We start from the raw sequence: 20,677 nt of genomic DNA on the forward strand, positions 1-20,677 counted from the left end.
ACGAGTAGCTCGAGCTTGGAGCGTGAAGTCTTCCTTACTGGTACGGTCTTGTCCTTGATCCGTCTTTTCTCCTTTCTTGCCCTTGAACACGTGCAGTTATCGGTGCGTCGCGTCCTTGGGGTGCGTGGCGTTATCGGGGCCGACGCGGTTTTTGTGCGGCGTTATCAGGGCCGGCACGGGTCTTCGCCTTCAGCGACGCGTTATCGGGCGTGCTTGAGCGGTATCGTTTAACGTGTCCCTCCTGTTGGACACGGGTCTGAGGGTGAGTACACCGACGACCGAGGGACGGGGGGCCGCGTTATCGGGGCGGCTCTGCTTGCCGGCACTCGGAAGCCTTGGACCGCAAGGGAGAAATCCACTTGAGCGGCACAAAGAAGATTCGGGACTGAGCCTTACACCTATCCTATGCTACCGACTGACTACTTGAAGATTGCTAAGCCACAGTTCCATGCCTAACCCTACTTCGATGACGCATGCCCTGATTTATGATGCTGGATCTCTGAGACGGGGTCCTCCAGACCGCGTCTCAGGGGTTCCTAGGACGGGGCCGTCCCAGACCTGAGACGGGGTCATTCAAGCGGGGTGTCACTAAAGTGAGGCCGTCCTAGAGCCTTGAATGACGGCTCCGACTCAGACTTGGCGTCTGGGACGTTCTTCACCCCTTTCCGCAGAAGATTCCGTACCGATCGCGTTCCTTCACTCTGGGCAACGGTCCTCAGGCGCGCCTTGCTCGTCACTTCTCGTCTCGCGGTCCGCTTCACCACAGCCGTCCCGCTGGTGCACGCGCGCACTCTCCAGGTGGGTGCGTTGCAGCAGAACCCGTATGCCTCCTTCTTTCCCTGCTCATCTGCTTCATGTGTTGCCTGGCAGGCTTCCCGCACACACCCTCCGTACTCACGTGGGTTTTCGCCATGCCGTCCAGCCTCGATAGCGAGAGCAGTGACTCCACGGTTGAAGTCGACCCCGAAGACGTCGATTCTAGCAGTTGTAACGTCTGCGCGTTGGGTACGCGCCATCCTCCGGTCCCGCAAGCGTCCTCCGTCCAGCTACCATCGATTGAAGACCCCGATATATCGGTGGCGTCACTCCTGATCGACGCCACCGGTTTGGAGCACGAGGTCGCTAGGCTGCGCGAGTACTGCGAGCTGGCCACGGCTTACAACGCCGGTCTGGCCGCGCACGCGTCAACGCTATATGACAGCAATCGGGTGCTGTGGCAGCGAGCCCGGGAAGGTTTTGCTCTGGACGCGGCGACTGTGAACGAGTTGCACGAGAGGCTTGAGAGCTTGCAGCGCGAGAACGGTCGGCTGGAAGACGTCGCCGCCCACCTTCGCGACCGTGCGGATCACGCCGACAGTTACGAGAGTCGTTACCGCGTCCTCGAGCAGTCGTCTCTGGAATACGAGTATGGTTTGCAGGCCGAGCTCCAGGTCGTGTTGCAGAGTTGGAGGCTCGCTTCGCGCTCGTCACTCCCCCGCCGACTGTTCCCAGTGTATCGTCCACTCCGTTGCCCGTCGCTGAAGCGCCTCCTGGTCGCGGGATGGCCACCGTTCAGGCCGACCTCGCAAGCACGCGGGCGACCCTGTCCGTCGTAAACGCGCAGCTTGCGACGGTAATGGCTGAGCGTGACCAGGCTTTGAGTGAATCTGTCGAGCACGGTCGTCAGCGTGACGCCGTGGTCGAAGAGCTCCGCGACGCGCGAGACCAGATCGTGCGAAGCCAGCGCGAAACCCAGTCGGCGCGTCAATTGAACACACCCTTGGAAGCCGATGTCCGTCGCGTGAACGTGTTGCTGGTCGCTCACGCGGAGGAGCGCCAGCGCGACTTGGCCCGGATCCGCGACCTTGAAGCTTCGCTATCCTCCTCCGAAGCAGCGCGCATCGCCGCCCAAGCTGACCTGACTCGCGCCCAGGCGGAGGAGCTTCGCGCATCTTCTCGGGCAGACCGCTTCCGCGACGGTCTTAGTGAGGCGCGCGATCAAGCCGCGCGGCAGCAAACGACGGGTGCCGCGCGCGTTCATCGTCTCAGCACCCGGGTGGTTGGGCTCGAGGAGGAGCTCGCGCGGACGCTCCGTGATCGTGACGAACGAGCAGCTGTTTGGCGGCGCTTGTTGCGCGAGGCGCGTCTGGGACGCGAACGAGCTCGGCGCGTATGCGACTTGTTGTCCGGCCCGCTGGCGTCCGTAATCACGTCCGTCGGGGGGTCCATGAACACAGCGGACTTGATCCGTAGCCTCGAGGCGCAGATTGAGGCCGAGGCTAGGCGCGCCGCCCCTCTCCCTCCAGATGATGTTGCCTTGGGGGGGTTGAAGGTGCGCGATCTCCGGTCGGTCTACATGCCACCTCGCGATTGGTTGTTCTCCTCGGCCCCTGCGTCGCCGCCGCAGACCTGGAACGAGTCCTTGGTGACACGGGCCAACGTCGACGCGTTGTACGCGACGCGTCCCTGGGCCTACCTGACCCAACTCACGGAGGCGTTGACCTTCGCGGCCGGGGTCGCGTCCTTCCAGGCTCTGCTGACCCGGTATCGGTGGCATTTGGACCATTGGGCCCAAGCCTACTGGGAGGGCACCCACGAGTTGCTCATCCCTGCTACCGCGACCTGGGTTTCTTGGCGCCGTCGACGCAACTCTCGCCGATCTCACGCGGGGGATCACTGGGCTCGGGTCGTCCAGTCCGTCTTGGAGCTATTTGGGCGAGGGCTCGCGGACTTGGACCTCTTGCTGGGCCCGCTGTTCTTGCAGTTCCCACCGTCTAGGTCGACCGTCGGGCGGTGGTATCCGGGCATGGAGCACGCGACTTTGCAGGCGGCTCTGGACGCCATCGACTCAAACGAGCCATGGCGTCGCTTCTTCCGTGGCTAGCCCGACGCGCCCGGAAATTGCGCGGTGGGGCGTGCTCACCCAGCGTACGCCCTTGCTCGACTTCGCGGCAAGTTCATCCAAGAGATCTAGGCGTTCCTCATTCAGTAGGCCACCGTAGCCCCCTAACTTCAATATATCGTCGTTACAATTCTTCCGCGTTTGGTTTCTTCCCCGTTGTTTCTCTCCACTCTTTTCTTATGAAAGGACCCTCCGTCGTCCCATCTTCGGCCAACGGGCCGGTCCTCCAGACTTCCCATCTACCCATCGTCCTCGCCCTGGCCACTCCCAGAGGCGGGGGTTCCACCCTTCCTCCTGTCGACGGCCTTCCCGTCGACTTCCACCACACCACTCAGGCCATCCCCCCATCGGGAACATGACACATAGCGGCCCCAAATTTTCGCTGACGACGAACCGTCACTGGTTTGACTTGGAGTCTATATTGAGTTGTGATTGGTGGAGAGAAAGGATGCGGCACGGCCGTACCCGTGTGACATGAGTGGCGACAGGGATGAGGCGTGTTCTTGTGGAAGGAATCCCGCGCCTGACCGCAGATGGGCCCAACCGGCTGGAAGTGTGAAATCCTGGGCGTGCACACCCAGCATTCAACAAGTGCATTCAGTCCAGCCACCGGACTTTCCCTTACGACGAGTGCCTAAAGGCTGGCGGAAAGTGTCTCTGGAGAACGTATCCCAGAGTACACCTCGTCTTGCTGCGGTCCAGAGCGACAAGATGGATCAAGTACCAAGAAACACCCACTACCACCACCATGATCACGCGCTGGAAGCCGTACAAGTTGATGTTTGTGGAGATACACGCTAGTCTGTGATGAAGAAGAGTTTGCACCCAGAGTGCACCACGGAAACCCAAGATTCACTTGTGTGAAGACAAGTGCCCAGGATTTCAAGATGGAATCCTGGGATTGGACCGTGAATCCAGACGCCCTATACTAAAACCAAGTATCTCCCAAGCCGACATCCAAGATTCACCAAGTTACGCCAAGATTCACCAAGTTACGCCAAGATTCCAAGAATCACCCAAGATACCAAGTGGAATCCTGAGTGTGAATGCGAAGCAAGTTTGGAGCCAGTTTGAGGCCAGTTTGCAATCAAGTGATGTGTGGCTTGAAGAACAGTCGAGAATCCACTAAGACCTGTCGACTCGACTTTTTCGAAGAGAAGAAGGAGAGTGCTCACACTATACTGTAACCAAGACAACGGACTCGCTGCATGGTGAAACCAAGTCATTTGTTAACCCACGACGAAGGTGCGACGACCAAGTCGTCACAAGTCAGGACCTCTGAACCCAAGGTATATTGAAGCCAAGATATTCGACCCGAAGCATAATGAACCGAAGACATTTGCCCGTAGAAGAGTGCAAAGAGAGAAGTGATAGTGTAGTCGATAACCAAAACAGAGTTCAATTTTCCCTGTAACGCGCAAGTGACTTCGGCCAAGCCTGCCGACGGAAATCCGGAGGACCCGAGACTACGACCGCGGGACATTAAGGGCACATCGACTACAAGGACGAGTCGTCTGTGTGAGCTCCACCTACTCTAAGTCCAGTTAGGTGGTGACCAGAGACGACTTGTGCTTCCTGGGGTGATCCATCTATTTCATATCCTAGTTGGGTCACTTGCTGTGCTCGTGGTAGCCCATTTCATGTTCCCGATTGTGTTCTGGAGTGCTAGGTAGTCGCCTCCAGGATATTGTATTGACTGCTGCGTGTGACGGGAAGGTTAACTGATAGTGATTGTATTTTCCCTCTTAATTGAGGGTGGTGCGCGTATTGGCGAGTATTCAGGCGAGCTAGGCGCCTGGATTTCAGACTCGAGTGAGCCTAGTGTGTGAGTGACCCACCGTCCGAGGGTCCAAAAGAATAAGTGACGGCTAGTTGTAGTGTTGTATACTCTGTATTTGTTGGTTATCGGGCTAGAGAGCACTTGGGTAAGGTGCCTTCTGAGTTCCAAGCTTCACCCAGAGTGGAAGTGAATCCTGGATCCTGAATTCGTGATATTCTGGGTTCGGGTGATCTGAAATTCTGGGTTGCCTTCAGCATCGAGGACGCGTTCTGGATCAGACGTGCACCTCAGCGCTTCTTCAAAGGCTACATTTACAACTCCGGTGAAGTGCCGTTCCGTCGAAGATAAACGAGCCGACAGGGATTACGCAAGGTACTCACGCCAAACAAGGGAGGGTGAAATTCAGGGTTTGCTTTGCGGCACTCTGGGTTTTATTCTTCTTCTGTTGACTCCCAGTATTTTCCTGGGCTACGCTATACAAAACACCCCTGGGCGATCAAGGTTTCATCGGCCTCGCCTCAGCTGGTGCGCGTGCCCGGATTCGATTGTCGAGGATTTCACCGAGTTCAAGTGTTGAAGATCCGCTGAGTGCCCGTCAACTTCAAGTGTCGAAGATGCCTGGAGGACGAGGGGCGAAGAAGGCTGGACGTGATGACGGGGGACGCGGTAGTGCGGCGCGTCAGTCACGTCGTGTTCAAGGTTTGGAGCCTGAGGAGCACAAGGACCTGGAAACAGTCGTCCGCGATGCTCGGAAGGCGAGGAAAGCTGCTCGTGAGAGCGACGCAGCGCAAGGTGGGGACGTCGAGGCGTCTTCGATTCAAGATCAGCCGGCTAACGAGCCGTCGACCCAGGATGACCAAGCTTCGTCCAAGGTTCAAGGCTCGTCGGAGGTGAATCCTGGGTCGCAGAATCCTGACGTCCCGGAGGAGCACGCCCGCGAGGGTGGTGCTCAGGCGTCTGAGGGAGGCGCCAATGCGGTTGAGCCCCCGGAGGTGACGGACTTGGTTTCTGAGTCTTCATCTTCGGACGAGTCTGTGGTGGAAGTGAAGTCGGAGCCCGTGCGTGTGAAAGAGGAGGCGAAAACCCAGGGTTCACTTGTGAAGTCTGGGTCCGCACCACCTGAACCCAGGATTCCGGCCCCAAGTTCACAAGTTGCGCCAAGGACGACACCGGAAGGCAACGTCCAGGATGCCGCTGAGGCTGCTCCAGAATCGGGAGCACCGGTGCTGGATGGAGAGCGTACGGTAATGTACGCGCGACGCGAGGTCCGACGCTGGGAAGACGCGAAACCTGGAAAGGTGACGCCCCCAAGTGTCGACTACGAGTGGCCAACTCCAAATCCGGACGCTAATGCGTATTTCGCTGCGGCCTACGCGACCGGCGACTACCTCAAGTGGCGGTCAGCTCTGACGAGTCAGGATGATGCCTGGATCTCTGAGTTTCACCTCGCCCGGTGGGGCGTTGGTGGGGCCCAGGATCTCACGGCTACTCAGATTCCTCCGAACGTCATGACGCCACGCGAGTGTGTCGCCATCCTCCAGACTCTGTTCTTTGAGGCAGGATTCGAGTTCGTCAACTTGATTCCGGAATGGTCCACGACACGTGCATCCAGGATTCCAGACGGCGTGGTGCGCTCTGTCATGGAGGAGATTCAGAATTTCCTCACAGCGGAGCTTGTCGAATGGAGATTTGTGGTGGCCGGAGTGCCTTTCAAGGTGAACGCTGCGCCTGAAGATCAACCTGCGCCAGAAGTACCGCCAAGACTGGATTACCACACGGAAGATGAAGACGGTGATTTATTGATGACGGATTACGACGCGGACCTACTCGGGCGACAGTTCGTCCTGAAGTTCAGGGTGACTGGACTCAGGATTTCACGGAGCCCGCGAGGGTCGAGTGACAGCGAGCCGCAGTCCAAGCGCACTCAGCTTGGACCACCTCGGCCGCAAGTCCCGACGACCCCATCCGCGTTGTCCATGCCATCGCTGTCTTCACTGCCGGCGTACAAGTCTTCGGCTGGTACCTCGCGTCAGGATTCCAACTTCGGCACATCGCGAGCTTCAGACGAGAGCACCGCCTCAGGCGCGCAAGTGTCTCGCGGCAGCTCTTCATCCTCGTCGATGATGTCGCTTGGTCAAAGGGTCGGAGCCTTGGCGCTGGTTGCCCAGAATTCTGGCGGTGTCGCGGTCGCTGGTGATCTTGGATTCCAAGTCACCCGGACATTCATCCCTCCGCGGCTTGTGCCGGTCGACCAGGATGACGTCGAGACGGCGCCGTCCGTGCACTCTGACGCCGACGTCAGGATTCCAAAGCACGATGCACCCAGGATTCCAGCTTCCTCCGAGCCCGTCGACACTGGCGACGTCAGCGGCGATGAGCGGAGTCAACACCGAAGCTCTATGAGCGAGGTGCGCGCTCGACGCTCGGCGAAATCCAGGATGTCGGCCGCCTCCAGTCGCTCGGGTGAATCCAGGCGTCTTGGGTCAGCTTCTTCCGTGTCCGCGAGGTCTGGGCCTGCCCAAATCGAGCTGAATGTCTTGCGACAACAGCAAGAGTGGCAGGCCCGTATGGAGCAGGAGCAGCGCGAGTTTCTGGCCCGGGAGCGTCTGGATGCCTTGGAGCGTGAACGCCTGAGGGAGCAGCGCGACTTGGAAGCGCGGCACCAGATCCAGGAGCTCACCGACCGATTGGTCCAAGCGGAGATCGCTCGAGGTGAAGCCGAACGGCGCGCGCAGAGCTTAGAGGTCCGCCAAGCCCAGGATGCAACGCGCACCCAGGGTCCGGCCTGGAATTCAGCCGAAGCTGCGCGCCTGGACGCCGCCTACGCGGAGCGCTGGCAGAAGCGCGAGGCCGAAGCCGACGCAGAGCGCGCACGCTGGGCCTCGGAGATTCACGCGACCTGGAAGGAACAAGTGTCTGCCCTGGAGAAGAAAGTCCAGGATGTCGAGGCCGAACGAGACCGTGAGCGGGAAACTTCTCAGAATGTGCAACGGTTCCATGCCGGACAGTTGCGCGACCTTCGTGCAACATTGTCCCAAGTTCAAGCGTTTCGTGCAACGGCCGCCCCTGATTTGGCAACTCGAGTCAGTATTGGTGGAATTCAGTACCCTGAATTAGCAACTGTGAGTCCAGTATCCAGTGGTGTAATCAGTGATGACGCAAGTGTCGCACGTAAGAGACATGCGACAGCTGGCTTGAAGAACACCTCCGAAGTCGCCGCCGCTCACCTGCGAGCGACCGTCGTGCAGTCCACCGACACTTCGCGCCGCGCGAAGCACGTGAAGCAGGAGCATGGCGCGACGGAGACCAAGGCGACGACGGAGGTTGAGCCAGCGTCTGTGACCGTGGCGAAGACATCCGCATCCAGGAGGACAACGGACTCCGGTGTTCCGCAGGGCCGAGGCGAAGCCTCTAAACGCTCGCCGGCCAGGAGGCAGACATCCAAGAAGAAGGATCGCCACGATTCCGACCCGCCTTCAGACTCGGACCCAAGCTCTGAATCCAGCAACGACGACTCGTCGTCTGACAGTTCCGATGACAGCTCGAATGAGGCCCCCGGTGTGAACTTGACGACAGCAGCTACGACCAAGGGAGGCACTACGCTCTTGACGTTCCGACCATACATCAACTCGAACACTCTGAGTGAGTTCGATACCAAGGCCTCACTCAGGGAACGCGTACACTGGTGGGAGCGCTTCTCGAATATGGCGGCGCAAGGAGGATGGTCCACCAAGATGCGAATTCAGGAACTCAAGTTGAAACTCTCGGGAGCTGCGCGTGACTGGTTCAATCAGTTGCCGAAGCACACTCGGCGTGACTGGAAGGAATTGTCGGCGGCATTCAGGAAGAAGTTCTGCAAGGCACGCTCGTCATACTCTGAACGTTATTTCACGATGGAGATGAAGAACTCTGAGAGCGCCTTGGATTTCTTTTACCGGTTGAATTCTGCGGCTGGCAAGGCTGAAATCGATTTCCGCAAGTCATCGAAGCGCCTGGAGAAACATATCCGAAGATTCATCACGAAACTCAGGGACACGCGACTCAAGACGTCGTTGCAAGGCCAGAGATTCAGGAGTATCGCCGACTTAGAGTACGCCTTGGAGCAGGACGAAGATGTTTGGAGTCGGAGTGACCAGGATGCACCTACATCCAGGACACGGGACTTCAGAGCTGACAACATCCAGCAAGGACGCTTCAGGTCAAAGCGCCCAGGACGTGCCTTTGTGACCAGAGGCGATGACTCGGACTCTGATGTGAGCGAGGACTTTGAGGAACGTGGTCACTTCCAAGATAACAACGCCGATCTCAGGATCTCGACCCGGGATGCCAACGTGAATCCAGAATCGACCCGCGAAACTCGTGGAGATGACGTTGTCTCCTCTGGGAATGGAAACACTCCAGGTGTGAGCGGTGCTGAATGGACGCAGTCTGTGGCGAATGAAGTCTACCGTGTGATGGATAACATGGGTTGGCGTCCACCTGCCCAGGTATCTGGAGCGAATTCTGGTTACCGCTCGCTGCGCCGCGACAACCCGAATTGGGACAAGTACTGCGAGAAGTGTGGCAAGTGGGGGCATCCAGAGGACAGCTGCTGGAAGGACATGAAGTGTGACCGATGCTTGGACGTGGATCATCCGACACACATGTGTCGTGCCCAACCGTGTGGGAACTGTGGTAAATTACATCTTGGAAAAACGTGTGAAGACTGGAAGACGCTAGAAGCTGTGAAGAAACTCGCCCGCCAAGGTGCACTGAAGGACATGCCGAGCCAAATCCTGGATAAACTCCTCGATGGCGAAGCAAATTCTGGGAGGCCGTTAAACCAATAAGCCCGCTGGGTGGGGACCCAGTACGCGCCGGGCAGAAGAAGGCCCCAGAATTATGTGTTCTGGTGTACGTAGGCCCGGAGCTGAGAGCAAGGACCCAAGATAACCAACAATGCATGGCCACTTTGATTCAGGATTCAACTACGTGTTCAGAATTCCCGCTACCTGACGGACCGCACCCTGATGCAGCTAACTCTGATGAAATTGTGGAGTACAAGCTGAATCTTGGAGAGCGCTACGGGTGGTGGGAAGACCACAATCCTGACCCAAAGAAACGTGACGTTGCAATGGTGCACGGTGCAGTAAATGACTGTCGGACGAAAGTCCTCCTGGATACCGGTGCGACTGTGAATATTGTGAGTTTCGACTTAGCGCGTAAGTTGGGACTCAAACTCAAGTCGCACAAACGAACCAAGGTTTCCGGAATGGGAGGCGTCCCGACATACATTGGTGCAAGTGCTGAGGTGAAAATCATCCTCGGTCCGAGGGTGGTATATATCCTGAATGTCTGGGTTGCAAATATCGGCGAAGGGATCGATGTACTTCTGGGTATGAGTTTCATGTTTGCAGCTGGTTTGAGGATTAGCGTTCGCGAAGGTCTTGTGACACTGCCAGATGAAGAGACGATTGTAATGTGTGGATGGTCGCCTGGAGACCGCACAGGAGTTGACTTGCCGGTGAACCCCCAGCGCAGTCTGTATCTGCGACCAGGAGAAGATGCGGTGGTTCGAATTCAGTATGGCCAGACCAATCCCCAGCGTGAGCTGGTGTGGGCTGGGCGAGGAGATCGCTGGGTTACACAAATCATCTATGCAGCGAAATCCTGGCCAGTGGCTGTACGAGTGGTGAACATTTCGGATAAGAACGTCTGGATTGACACGCGGACCCCTGTCGCTAGAATTGTGGAATACGGGTTCTTCCCAAGTGCAGGTCGATTTGTGCGTCCAGGGTCTTCAGCCTATCGGGATTGGCAAGTATCTATCTTAGAGAATGTGCCGTCCCCTGAAGCCAAGATGCGTATGCGACGACTCGCCGAGCTCCAGGACTCCATGCCAGAACCGCGATGCACTCAGACGCCAGCGTATCAGTGGCCACTCAGAATTCTACCTCGACCTGAAGGCGGCCCTGACAGAGCGATGCTTGCCGCAGTGCTTCCAAGGCCAATCCTTCGGCGCGTGCGCTTTGCCCAAGATGCTGCGACTCAGACGGATGGAGGTGCCCGAGAAATTGTTGTCACTCCACAAGAAGCCGAAGCAAGGATACGTGAGGCGGATACCACTGGAGAGGACATTGTGGTGACAACTGGTAGTGAAGACGACCCTGAGTTCACCTCCCCGGATCTCGGTGTGTCTAGTGAAATCCTGGATGTACCCGATGATGACGTGGGATCTGGGAATCAGGTGGATCTGGATCTAGGGATCTGGTGATCTGGTGATCTGCGGATCTGAGGATCTGGCGGATCTGCGGATCTGGGGATCTGCGGATCTGGCGGATCTGGGACTCAGTGGGTGATCTGGCGGCTACAGCTCAACGGAGGGAACAAGCGACGATGCAGTGAAGGTAGAGGTGGTCCGTAGAGCCGGCAGGTACAGATGGGAAGATAGTTCGGATTGGGTGATAGGATTTTGGGATAGGATTGGACATAACCATAAATCAGAGTCGAATTTGCCTGGAAGTGCTCAAGTGGTCTACTCGCGGCGGGGAAACACATATTGGCCCCGCTCGACGTACGCTGTGGATATTGGATTTGGCTCCACACGCACCCCAAGACTACCAAGCGCCAGCAAGCGGCCCTCACCCCCCAAAGAGCCTAATTTGCCTTGGACAACGCAAGTGCCTTCGCCTTCGCCTGGAATCGGGATCGACATTGGCCCACCAAGAAGCGGCAAGGTACTGGGTAGCAGATCTAGTGTTGGTTGAATAATCTGGATAATATATTGGCCAGATCAACCTTCCTAGTGAACTCCCTACAAGTGCAGATCCCAGATCACCCGGAGTTAACTACTTGGCCGGGTGATCCAAGACTCTCAACTACCCTGATCCCGCTATAGGAAGCGGCAAGTACGACAAAGGGCGACCTACCAAGTCGCAACAAGGGCCTACAACACACCACAAGGCAACCACTCGGCCGGATCCAGATCCAGGCCGCCAGATCCAAGTCGGGAATCACTTGATCTGGACCAAGAACCGCGAGCAGAGTGAAGATTTCCGCGCTGCTCCACCGGATCCCCCCGTCTCGCCAAGACGTTCCTACTTCAACACTTGGACTCTTCAGAAGTTACCAGAGGAGCAAGATCCAGCCCTACCGACGGGTACACAAGGTGAGGAGTTCAGCACTGATCACGGATCATCGGAGTACCCCCTCCGTTAGTCGGTGTCCGGGCGCTGTTGGGAAGTTGGATCTAGCAATCTCGCAGATTTTGCTGATCCCGCTACACCACAATGGTGCGCGTGCCCGGATCTTCTGGTGACTCGGGATTTCACCGTGAGTCCCAAGAAGAAGTTCAAGTGAAGATGGAACAAGGGGACCAGGCGTCATCGGAGTTGGGATCGACGACGACGCAGCTGAATGAAGCAAGATCCACGGATCGACAGAGTGCTGGGAGGACCTCTGTCGACGGAAGAGAGGCAGATCCGGATCCGGATCTGGAAGACAAACCTCAACCTCCTCCCCAGGTCCCTTCGGGGACCCCGGTGGATCTAGACGTGAGGCTAGATCCACCAACAAAACAAACCAAGGCTGGCACAAATCGGTATACATTTGCTGATTCACCGGTTAAGCTCAAATGTGAGCAACTTCCCTACACCCCTCCACTGCCCAAGCCGCTCGATCACGACCAGTCGAAGACATCGGCGGCGCGGAGGAAGATGAAGGCCCCGGACCTGGACGAAGAAGACCCCAAGGATCCCGGATCGGGATGGTCGGAAGCCGCTCTGGAGTTCGCGTTCCGCCCTGCGGAGCTGCGTGACTTCATCGTCCAAGATCCAGTGATGCGGATCCTGGATCTGAAGCAGATCGGACACCTTCAAGGCCCCATCGCAGCTCCCGCGACGGCTGACAGCAAGCTGGTCGCGGCGAAGAACCTGATGCATCTGCTGAAGGAGACCGGACTTGTGGCGGGACAGTTTGATCCGAACGATCTCTTCGATCTGGATCTGGACCAGATCCAAGCCTCGACTCACGGCCTCTTCGACAAGCTGAGGGTCTTGGTGGGTGAGGTCCCGGCGACATCGTTGCCGATGGTCCCAGATCCCGGATCAGCATCCACCAAGGCCGACTCGACAAGCTGCCGGACGTCATCGCCCTTCGTGTCTGCCGCGGAAGCTGGATCCGACACTTCATCGGAACCACGACGTATGTCGCTCGGACCGTCTGGCGCATCGATGCTCCAAGCTCGATCCAAGGCCCAACGCCCAGATCACCCCCGATCTGGATCCAGGAAGCAGGCGGTCAAGCAGGCAGATCAAGCCACCACGGCGACCGGATCCGGCTCCGACGAATCGACTGGCAGGCTGGAGTCCTACTTCCAAGCCGCGATGAGCCGCTTCCTGAGGGAGCAACAGACGCCGGCACCCCAAGCGATCCAGAACCCTGGATCACAGGACGTCGACATGGAGTCCACCGAGTCGCCGGATCCAGATCACTCTCGTTGGGAGTACGATCCCGACGAACTCGACTTCCCGACACCGAGCCGCGCCGCTGTCGCCACAACCACAGCCGGATCCACCGGATCCACCATGATTCAATGCGTCCGGATCTCGGCAATCTCGGATCTCAAGGAGTTCTCTGGTAAAGACCAAGACGAAGATCGCGCGAGAGCTTGGGTCGGCAAGGTGAAGTCGGCGTTCCTACGCGACCAAGCATCCGACGGAGAAAAGTGCTTGACCTTCGCGGATCTGTTATCTGGATCAGCGAGGAACTGGTACCGGCAGCTACCCCGATCCACACGCAACAAGTGGTCGGAGCTGCTCCGCAGCTTCCAGATCCAGTACTGTGGGTTCGGGATCTCGGTAGCCCGCCAGTATTATCATGCTCGCAAGCGATCTGATGAGTCTGCGCTGGAGTACCTGCACCGGCTGAATGTCGCTGGACTACGTGCAAGACTCAAGATCAAGGATGGTGGACCCAAAGAGAAGCGCGAACATGTGGATCACTTCATTGAAACCTTGGGAGATCAGGATCTGGCCGATCGGCTGACGCTGCTACGACTTCCAGATGCAGATGAGCTCGAAGAAGTCCTGCGCGCGCTGGATCGAGCGAAGAACCGGATGAAGAAGTCTGCATTTGGATCCAGCAAATACCGGCAGAAGGCCTCAGCGACGCCTGCACCGGCAGTCCCAGCGAAACATGTGCGGGCGGTCCAGATCCAGGCCCCCGACTCCGGATCCGACTCAAGTTCAGACGGATCTGACTCGGACGGGGACGATTACCGCCGGATCTACATGGCTGGGGGCGGTGAACCACCTCCACAAGCCGAGGAAGTGCCGCACACCCTAGATCGGGGCCAACTGGAACGCCGCTCAGCAGATCAAGTGCCTCGTGACCACAGATCCAGAGTCCATGCCGACGGATCCGATCGCAGTCGCTGCTCGCACTGCGGATCCCGGAAGCACACGGAACTTGGATGGTGGAGGCGCTTGACTTGCCAGAAGTGCGGCAAGAGAGGCCACCCGGCAGATCACTGCCTCTTTGTGTGCCGCGGGTGCGGGGAACTCCACGACATGGGCAAGTGCCCAATGGAGGAGTTCTACAACTGGATCCGCCAGTGGTACAACCCGACCAAGCACGCGGGGATGCTACCAGAGAAAGCCGAGAAGATGTTAAACTAGGACGCTCGCCGGGTTGGAATCCGGTACGAGCCGAGCGTTCTAGGTATTGCATCTATGCATTTGTGAACAAGACATCGGTAGATCAAGTTAGCAAGCGACCAGATCTACAAGGTAATACACGTGATCTACATGGGAAACGTACTGCTGTGGTCTCAAGTCTCTATCAAGTCGACGACTTTGCCAGATCCGACGCGACGGTGACCGTGGATCTGGATCCGGAGGTGCCGCAGGGGTACTGGAAGCAACAGGATCCAGATCTGTGGTTCCGGCCCGCGGATGGAGAAGATACCACATCCCAGACGCCCAGATCCGGCCGCGTCGAGGCCTATCGACGATCCGGTGATCCGGAGTCGCCAGATCTCCTTCCAGGAGAGTCTCGGGGCTACTGGAAACAACATTCACCGGGTAAGTGGTTCCGACAAGCCAAGATCACCGGCAAGATCAACAATGAGAAGGCGATCTTACTCCTCGATACAGGTGCCGAGGTGTCCATCGTGGACACTGCCTTTGCTCGTAAGGTTGGGTGCTACATCGACAGGAGCCAGAGTCAAGAATGCGTTGGAATTGGTGACAATGTCTACACAACGGAAGGAAGAACTCGGATCAAGATTACCTTAGCAGGATCATTGGTGTATTTCTTCGACATCTGGGTAGGTGATCTATCTGGCCAAGAAGCTATCCTGGGCATGGACTTCATGGTCCCGGCCGGGATCCGGCTGGATCTGGCCGATGGATCACTCTGCCTGCGCGACGAGGTCCGGATCCAGCTCAGTGGAAGGCGACAGCTCTACAATGACAAGGCTAGGCTCGTGAGGCTGGATCAGCACCTGCAGCTGGGTGCCGGAGAGTCCGTCGAGCTTCCGCTGCGCCTGCAGATATCGGATCAAGACAAGCTGTGGGTTACACGCGGAGATCTGTGGGTGCCGACCGTGACTAAAGGACCAGGCAAGACACAGTACCTTCAGATCACCAACGTCGGTGAGAAGAAGTTGGTGCTGTGTCGCGACGAGCGGATCGGCATGTGGCTCGCGGGCGACCGGATCCCGCGGCTGCAGGGCTTCGTGACCGTCGGATCCCGCCGCTACTTGGAGTGGCAGAATCTCGCCCTGCAGGCCACCACTGAAGCCGGGCCCGCGAAGGCAGATCCCCCACGGACCCCGCCGCCGCCGATGGTTGAGCGTCCCAAGTACCCTGTGCCGCGCGCGATACTGCGGAGGCCGGATCTGCCACGGGCGCAGCCCGTTGAAACTAGATCGCGGGACCTGGAGAGCTGTCGGAACAAACCACAACCAGATCCACATGCGCAGGCGGTCCAGGGTGATGTGCCCCAGGTGACTGCTGAGACACTGTACCTCCAAGCCTTACAATCCGTGGAACCTTCAGATCCACAGTCGGCGAGGCTGCCCAAGACCTGCAAGAGCGCGAATCTCGACACCGAGGACGCGACGGGACCAGGCCAGGGTGATCCAGGCCTCGCCGTGGGCGACAAGACACAAGGAGTCCCAACCGCAGCGGCGTCCGGGTGCTCGACGCTCGCCATGCAGTGGGAGGTGGTCGCCGAGCCGTCGCGAGCCCAGATCACCCCAGTTGAAGCCAAATCACCCGGTGGTAGGTGTGGCCGGGGCGGTCTGGCGACAAGACGGCCAGATCCGAAGGTGGTGCCAGACAGTGTGTGCGAACCCCCCAGGATTTGGACGCTGAAGGCGACAACGACGTCAGATGACCGAGATCATGCGCTAGCGGACATGCCCAGGCCAGATCAGGACCCGCAGCAAGCCTCCGAGGACCTGCCATCCCCAGATCCATCGACGGGACCAGGCGAGGTGCCCACCGATCAAGGTCCGACGCTGTACGCGCAAGGTGCCGAAGACCCAGCTGGCGTGGGACAGGCGGATCAGCCCGTTGTCCTATCGGAGAGTAATCAGGGTGGTAATCACCCAGAGACAGGGGGCGGATCTGCAAATCTGACATATGGTGATAAGGGACAGGACGCAGATCCAGCTGGCACACACGCATCAAGTGATGACCGAGCAGGAAAGGGCAAGGATCTACACGGCGGAATGAGACAGGAGGCCAACCAAGCACCGGGCTCGACGGCCGCTACAAACCCGCTTAATGCAGATCAGGCTGGCTCGGATCCGGTCGAGGACGAGCAAGTCTGCATCCATGAGAGTGGCGATTTACATGCAGAAGACGTCGAAGCCGAGATGGCGGTGCTGCCTGAAGTCACGGTGGGGACGGCAGACGTGAAGATCGAGGACATACAAGTGGGCGATCCGGAGATCAACTCACCGGAGGAGATCGAGCGCCTACGCGGGTTGATCTGGAAGCGCCGACACCTGCTGATCGGCAAAGGCAATGCGTTGCCCCCCGCCGCCCGTGGCGTCGTTTGTGATATCGATGTGGGCGACGCGAGGCCCATTGCCCAGCGTGTGCGTAAGGTTGCGCCTCAGTTTCGCGAGAAGCTGTCAGATCTGATCAAAGGGTTGCTCGGAGCTCAGATCATCAAGGCCTCGATCTCGCCATGGGCCTCCCCAATTGTGGTGATCATCAAGAAAAACGGCGTAGATATACGTTTGTGCATTGATTATCGGCTGGTTAACAGTCTAACTAGGCTGATGATCTACCCAATGCCCCTGATCAACGACCTGCTCGAAGATCTGGACAAGGTACTTTGGTACTGTTCTCTTGACATGGCAAGCGGATTTTGGGTGGTGACCATGACAGATCGGGCTCGTGCGATCCCTGCCTTCATCACCCCGTTCGGTCTGTTCGAGTGGAATCGTATGCCGTTTGGCTTGAAGAACGCCCCCCAGATCTACCAGCGGATGCTCGATAATGCGCTATATGGGTTCACCCGGATCCCGCGATCTGACAAAAGCGGATCCGGATCCGACGACGATCGAGCAGATTTTGCCCCGGAGCATGGTGATCTGGACAGTACGACCCAGCATTTCCCCAGATCAAGTGGATCTAGGTCCGACGGACTTGGATCTGGTAAGCACGGATCCGGCCGATTCGGATCGGGTGATCCCAGATCGGGCCGGCCCGGATCTGATATGAGTAGATCCAGATCTAGCGAACATCGAGCTGATCTGCACCCGGCAAGTAGTGATCGGGAGAGTTCGATCAAGCCTTCGGTGTTGGGACGTAGATCTTATATCGACGACATCTTGGTGACCGCCAGATCGTGGGATCATTTGTGTGAACGGGTGGACGATCTGCTGGAGGCGTGTGACGAATGGAATATCTCGATTAGTGTGGTGAAGAGCTTCTGGGGCAAAGCCAAGGTGGAATATCTAGGCCATAAGGTATCCAACTCAGGCCTGGAGGCGAATCCCAAGGATCTATCTGCCTTGGTGTACTTGCCGTTCCCGGGATCACTCAGATCAATGCAGTCGTTCCTCGGAAGCTTAAATTATTACAGTCGGTTTATCGAGGATTATGCCATTTACGCTGCGATCTTGTATGAGCTGCGAGAGGTGAACTTCGCCGCGATGTCAAAGGCGGAAGCTCGGGCCCAGATCAAGGCACACCTGGATCAGCCCACCCCAGATCACATCGGATCACCGAGTCAGGATCTGGGATCTGGTGATCTTGGATCCACGATTGGTGAGACCTCACAACCAAGTGATCTGCACCCCAGCGGCGTTGCGTCGACTCCACATGGAGGCGAAGCCCCCAGATCAGCGCTGGAACTCCAAGCATCAGGATATCCTGATCCGGTGATACCGGATCTGGAAGCACATAATCCGGAGATACCAGATCTGAGCTCTCATAGTCTGAAGACAGGCGATCTGGGTGGACGAAATCGACCCCCGCTGGATCCGAGCTCACCGTGCGTTTGCTAAGCTGAAGAGCAAGGTTGCCTCGACTCCGATCCTGCGCCACTTCAACACTGGTCTACAACCAGTAGTGGTGGTGTATGCAAATGATTGGGCGATCTCGGCAGCCCTGATGCAGGAGCATGATGGGATCCACTATCCGGTTACCTTCGTAAGCCGCACGCTGAAGTCCAATGAACTCAATTATGGGATTGTCGAGAAGGAGGTGTTAGCGTTGCTGCGGATCCTGGATCTGGGTTATAATATGTTGGTGGGCCGCCCGATCAAAGTCCTGACCAGGTACTCCACACTGGCGTGGCTCTTCAGATCACCGGGGTTACAAGGACGCTTAGGACAGTGGACCGCCCTGCTCTCTCCGTGGACGCTAGAGATCGTCAAGTGTACCAAGGGCGAAGACGAGATCCTGGGGGCGATCGCCGCCAGCATCACACCCAGATCACAAGTGGATCAGGCCTTGATAGCGATTGCGCCGAAGAAGGAACCCAGGCGCCAGATCCAAGTACCGATCCCGACTGTACGGCTAGATGAAGAGCTTTTTTGTGGTCAGCTTCGACGGATCCGCCCGCGTCAAACGTGGTGGAGGCGCTTACAGCGCGATCCTATGGAAGCTGCCCGAGTGGAGTGTGGTAAAAGCTAGATCCGGCTATGCTGAAGGGTTGACTGTCAACGAAGCCGAGTACCACGGCCTCCTGCTGTGTATGGACCTACTCGAGGGAGAAGATCGGCGCAGGCTAGTGATCTGTGGCGACTCAAACCTGGTGATCCGCCAAGTGAGAGGTGAGATCGACTGCAAAGCACCAGGGCTCACACTGCTAAGGCAAAAAGCCCTAGATCGGCTGCAGATCTGGCCCGATCACGAGCTGGTACACGTCAAGCGCGATTGGAACGGTAGCGCTGATAGTCTAGCGAGCGCCGCACTCCAACGCCAAGGCGGGATCCTGGTCGACGATGAGACGGATCTGCAGGATCTGGTCACATTGAATCGACTGCACGAGATACTGGTGGTTAGGAAGGAGGAGGCCGACTCGGTCGCTCGAGTTTCGCCAGCAACCACCAGATCGAAGGCTAGATCCAGATCCACACCTACCGTCCTACAAGAAGAGGTAGTGAGAGAGCTGAGGATCGATCGGATCCGGCAAGCTCAGGACGAGGAGGCGTGGATCGCCGGGCTGAAGAAGTATTTGGTCGGGGCGGCGCAAGATCTGACGCAGGATGAGGCCAGATCCTATGGCAATATTAGCATGGATTACGAAGTGGATCTGAGTGATCTGTTGTTCTACTGCCACCCTACGAGGAGATCGGAGGCGGGTCGAGATGGACTGATGCGACTGGTAATTCCGGAGACACTCCAACAGGATGTTCTGCATCACTATCACGCGAGTCTGGAAGGTGGCCACCAAGGGATCGGACGCACGTATCAGAAGATCCGAGATCACTTCCACTGGAGAGGTCTCTATCGGAGCGTGCAGCAATATGTCGGAGAGTGCGTGGACTGCGAGACGGGCAAGGGACGACCCCGGATCCAGGGTGAGTCACCCGGTAACATCCAGGCAACCTACCCGTTCCAGATCATTGCCATGGATCACATCCCGTCGTTGCCCAAGTCCTACAAAGGTAACACGGAGCTGCTGATCTGGGTGGATCTGTTCACTGGGTATGTGATCGCCAAAGCTAGCGCCTCGAGAACGGCACAAACGATCGCGGAGTCATACAAGGAGTGCGTGTTCAGGCGATTCGGCGCCAGCGAAGTGATCCGACACGACCGTGAACCAGGGTTTATGTCCGACTTCTTCAGATCGTTCAACCGGATCTTAGGACAACGACAGCGTGCCACTATGGCTTACCGCCCCCAGGCCAACGGCACAGCCGAACGCATGGTGCAAACAGCGACCAGGGCACTCAAGATGTACGTGCAGGATCTGGACCAACGTGATTGGGATGATTACGCAGAACGGCTTACCTTCGCGATCAACACTGCTCAGGATCGGATCCGGGGGGAAACCCCGTTCTACCTGGTACATGGGTGGGATCCTAGATCCACCTTGGAGGCGACGATCCCGTTAGGCAGCACTCGACGTCAGGATCGAGATCCTCGGAGGTGGAGATACCAGATCCAGCGCTATTACCGACAAGCACGAGAGCAAGTCAATGAGAAGTTGCGAGAGGCGATCTCGGATCGGGCAGACCATCATAACGAAGGAGTGCACCCGCACCAGATCGAGGTCGGATCCCGTGTCTGGTTATACCTGGATCGCGTCAAAGAAGGGTATGCTCGGAAGTTGGCGCACCTGTGGCACGGCCCATTCCGTGTGGCGGAGAAGATCGGCGAATATGCAGCTCGGATCGAGTTGGCAGGTACAGAGTACCGCCTCTTCCCGGTGGTGCATGTCTCCAAGCTGAAGCTGGTGAAGACATTCCCAGATCGCCCCCAGATCCGGCTGACAGTCGAAGATACAGATCGTCTTGATTTCGATGAAGCCCTGCTGCCTGAAGATAGCTGGATCCAAGATCTGGA

The sequence above is a fragment of the Phytophthora cinnamomi genome (assembly GCF_018691715.1).
Source record: "Phytophthora cinnamomi strain GKB4 chromosome Unknown Contig28, whole genome shotgun sequence".
Classification (NCBI taxonomy): domain Eukaryota; phylum Oomycota; class Peronosporomycetes; order Peronosporales; family Peronosporaceae; genus Phytophthora; species Phytophthora cinnamomi.